Source organism: Lolium perenne, chromosome 6, assembly GCF_019359855.2.
Source record: "Lolium perenne isolate Kyuss_39 chromosome 6, Kyuss_2.0, whole genome shotgun sequence".
In the NCBI taxonomy this organism is placed as follows: Eukaryota; Viridiplantae; Streptophyta; class Magnoliopsida; order Poales; family Poaceae; genus Lolium; species Lolium perenne.
Genome location: NC_067249.2, coordinates 166,709,461 through 166,714,525, shown reverse-complemented (window position 1 = coordinate 166,714,525; position 5,065 = coordinate 166,709,461).

Genomic DNA, 5,065 nt, shown 5'->3' with positions numbered 1-5,065 from the left:
ATCATGGTTCATTTCCTTCAACACAATTCCTACAAAACACGATCTCTACACAAAGAAGCAAATTCCATTAGTCCTAGACCGTGGCCACTTGAAGAGACTAGCTCCACAAGAGAACCACTACATGTTCATTATAGTAGGTACAAAGACCCAAGAGTGTAAAGCAATGAACAAAGAGAACATACGCAAGAGTCTTGACAAGGTAGGACATGATCACCACCTTGTCAAGGCTCCAATACCTTTAAGCTTGCTTGTGTTGTCATCATGAGAATTGTAGAGATAAGTGACTTGATGAAGACAACAAATTCCTTGCTTCCGGACATAAGACTTGTGGCTTCAAAATCAACCACCCAAAAAGCACCTCCGAAAGCAAGGTCCTTCATGGATCAAGACTTGGAAATAGGAACCCATTTTTCAATGGGCCCTATCACGACATTCTTCTTTACATTGATCCTTCTTCCTCTCTTCTTTTTCTTTGGCATGATTGCCACTTCTCCTTCATTGCATGAGTCCTCATAGGCTTCAACTCTTGCTTCAATGACTCCTTCCAAGAATTTGACTTGGACTTGGAGACTCTCAATTTTGGACTTCAAGCGATTAACTTTATCTTCATGATCCGGGTGAGGGTGAGTTATGTCAAATACTTGAACCTCTTTCTCCTTATTCACTCGGAATTGTTCCAATAGAGCTTCCTCAAGAAGAGAATTCCTTTTCAAGAGTAAATGCTTGTGTCTTTCCAAGGTGACAATGTCGTCTTCATGATTACAACAAGTGTGATCCTTGCTTGAGAGTTGGTATTCTTTTAAGGCTTCATCTTGCATAAGCTTGATCACCATAAGTTTGTCCTTGCTTCTCTTTAGATATGAAATTTCATCCTTATGATTATAACAAGTGACATTTTCCTTGCTCAACCGGATCCACTCCAACAAGGACTCATTTTGCCTCTCATTCACTTCAAATAGCTTGGCCTTGTGTCTCTTTAGAGTGGCAATCTCCTCTTCGTGATCACAACATTGCACCTTCTCTTTACTCAAACGATAGTATTCATCCAAGGCCTCCTCTTGAGTAGAAATGACTTCCAAGAATTTAGCATTGTGTCTTCTCAAGAATCAAACTTCGTCAAGGAGCTTGTCACAAAATGAATTGTGGCTTTCATCTTCTTTCTTCTTGGTAAAGGTTGCAACATCCTCAAGCGACCATTCATGGCTTTCTTCAAGATAACGCTTCTTCGCCTTGAGCTCATCCACCCAACCAAGAGCATAATCTCGGTCCTTGATGAGTTGGGAGATGAGAGAATTGTTGGAGTCTTCAAGAACAAGAGAACTAGCTTCAAGAGACATACGCATGCACACTTCTTCCTCATAAGCTTGAGTGAGAGAGGTAAGCTCTAATTCCTCCTTCTTCTCAAGCCTCTCCTTTTCCATCATATGGTCTCGATCTCCTAGCATGTTAGTGGGAGAAGCATCAAAACCCACAATAGATATAGAATTTGACAAAGATGTGGATTCGGAAAGGGGTTCTTCCTCTAACAATACCTTTGCCACTAAGCAACGAGACGTGTTGGTGATGAGGTTCTCGTTTGGCGAGTCGACGGGAGAGATGAAGAGAGTGGAAATGGCGATGGCGGCCACTTCTCCTTCTTTCCCTTTGTCTTCACGCTCATCACCTTCATCGGAGGAGTACTCCTCACGAATAATGAAGGCTCTAGGCTTCTTGGTGGAGGAGATCTTGGTGCCGTCGTAGTTAGAGGAAAACTTGGAGAAGCCTTTGGAGAGAGATCTAAACTTGCTCTTACGAACAAGCTTTCCACCATTGTCTTCCCTTCTCTCATAGATACAATCCGCAAAAAAGTGACTCTTGTCGCCACAATTTTAGCAAGAACGTCCCTTTTGTTCCTCCCTTGGAATCTTGAAGGAGAGTCTAGTAGAATCATGAGATGAGTATCTTCTTGGTCTTGAGCTTCGTATCTTGTTTCCACTCCAAAAACCCTTGGCAGCAAGAGCCATGTGTTCATGATAGTTGGCCTTGAGATCATCCGGACCCCACTCAATGGGATCCTCATCACTCTCACTAGCTCTATGCTCATTCATCTTCAATGCAAGGTTTGGGCTTGCGGGTGTTGAGAGCGCGAGCAACAAGATCTTCTGCATTCTTCTTAGATATGTCCAAAGTGATGACTTCACTAAGGACTTCATCGGATGTCATAGCACGGAAGGAGGCGTTTTGGCGGATGGCCGTCAACTTTACTTCCTCATACGGAAGGAGAGCATTGTATAACTTTCTCTTGATCCAAGGGTCATCCACAAACGTTGCTCCAAGATCTTGCATTTGCACGGCGAGAGCAATAAGGCGCATGTACATATCTTCGGGTGATTCTCCCTCATGCATGACGAAGTTGTCGGCCATGTTATTTACTTCATCAAAACGAGAGCTTTGGATGCTCTCATTTCCGAGGAAGAGCTTGTCAAGTTTATCCCAAGCTTCCTTGGCGGTCTTGAGCGAGCGGATATGACCGCGGTCCTTGGGTGTGACGGCCAAGTGAATCATGTTGATGGCGGTGGAGTTAAGTTGGTCATCCACCACTTCCCTTCTTGTCAAGTTCATTGGGTCTTGATACGTCTCCAACGTATCCATAATTTCTGATGTTCCATGCTTGTTTTATGACAATACTTACATGTTTTGCTTGCACTTTATAATGTTTTTATGCGTTTTCCGGAACTAACCTATTAACAAGATGCCACAGTGCCAGTTCCTGTTTTCTGCTGTTTTTGGTTCCAGAAAGGCTGTTCGGGCAATATTCTCGGAATTGGACGAAATCAATGCCAAAGATCTTATTTTTCCCGGAAGGTTCCAGAACACCGAAGTAGAGTCGGAGGAGACCCAGGGGCCACCACACATGTGGGCCGCGCGGGCTACACCCTGGCCGCGCCGGCCTAGTGTGGGGCCACCCTGTTGCCCCTCCTGCGCCGCCTCTTCGCCTATATAAGCCCTTTCGACCTAAAAACTTGAGGCCAATTGACGAAACTCCAGAAAGACTCCAGGGGCGCCGCCGCCATCGCGAAACTCCAATTCGGGGGACAGAAGTCTCTATTCCGGCACCCTGCCGGGACGGGGAAGTGCCCCCGGAAGCCATCTCCATCGACGCCACCGCCTCCATCATGCTCCGTGAGTAGTTCCCCCATGGACTACGGGTTCTAGCAGTAGCTAGTTGGTACTCTCTATCCTATGTACTTCAATACAATGATCTCATGAGCTGCCTTACATGATTGAGATTCATCTGATGTAATCGGTGTTGTGTTTGTTGGGATCCGATGGATGATACATTATGATTAGTCTATCTATAAAGTTTGTGAAGTTATTGTTGCTGCAATCTTGTTATGCTTAATGCTTGTCACTAGGGCCCGAGTGGCATGATCTTAGATTTGAGCTCTATACTTATTGCTTAGATTGTATCTACAAGTTGTATGCACATGTCACTGTCCGGAACCAAAGGCCCCGAAGTGACAGAAATCGGGACAACCGGAGGGGATGGCGGTGATGTGAAGATCACATGTTTTCATGGAGTGTTAATGCTTTGCTCCGGTGCTCTATTAAAAGGAGTACCTTAATTTCCAGTAGATTCCCTTGAGGCCCGGCTGCCACCGGCTGGTAGGACAAAAGATGTTGTACAAGTTTCTCATTGCGAGCACGTATGACTATATATGGAAAACATGCCTACATGATTAATGAATTGATGTTCTTTCTTAATGCTTTATCAATCCTATCAATTGCCCAACTGTAATTTGTTCACCCAACACTTGTCACTTGTTATTGGAGAGTTACCACTAGTGTAGATCGCTGGGAACCCCGGTGCCATTGCTCTCATATTACTGCTACTGCTGCTGTGTTACTGTTACTATTGCTCTCATATTACTGCTGCTTTCACATCACCCCTGTTACTAGTGCTTTTCCAGGTGTAGCTGAATTGACAACTCGGTTGTTAAGGCTTATAAGTATTCTTTACCTCCCCTTGTGTCGAATCAATAAATTTGGGTTTTACTTCCCTCGAAGACTGCCGCGATCCCCTATACTTGTGGGTTATCAAGACTGTTTTCTGGCGCCGTTGCCGGGGAGGCATAGCTCTACTCATAAGTTCACCTGGGGAGTACACTCTACCTCTCTCTCTGTTTTTATTTTGTTTTATTTTTTTTTGCTTAGTTTACTTTTGTTTAGTTTATTTGTGCTTAGTTTATTTCTGTCTAGTATTATTTTCCTTAGTTTACTTTTGCTTAGTTTCTTTTTGTTTTGTTTTACTTTTCTCATATAACCAAAAATCCATAAAAATTTGAAAAACCTAAAAAATTAAAAACTGTTGCTATGGAAGAACGCATAACCATGTTGGAGCTTATAGAATTATATAATAATTATAGAAAATCAAGAGCGGGTGAAGTGATGAGTGTTGTGATAGAAAAATTGAATACAATTGCTAAAATCTTGCTTAAACGCCATGATATAAACTGTTGCTCTCAACAGGATACTAAACATCTTAAATTTCAATGTGGCTTTAGTGAAAAAAATTTAATTAAGAACTATAATTGGAATAACTATATTCATCTTGGGATCGAAGAGGTAGAACAATTTGTTTTATTTATGGGAGCCTCTGAGATAGAATCCTTCATAGTTAAAAATTATGAAACTTGTGTTGTTTGTAAGGACCTTAAAGATTATGTCTCTTCTATCCTTAATTTTTGCAATGAAAGTTACACTGATAATCCTTATATCATTGATTATAAAGAGAGACTCATTAATGCACAAGAATGCACTCACAATTTGCAGGAACCTGTGGAAGAAGAAATTGATGAACCTGAAAGCGCATTGGATGAAAAAGAGGAGGAAATTGATGAACCTGAAAGCTCATTGGATGAAAAAGAAGAGGAGAGCGACGAACAAAAGGAGGAAGAATGGATTAGCTACCCATGCCAACCTTCTAATGAGAGTAACTCTTTATCTCTTACACTATTTGATTGTCCTCCATGCTTACCGAAAGAGGTTGAATGTTATGTTCCTGTGGATTCTCTTGAAATATTTC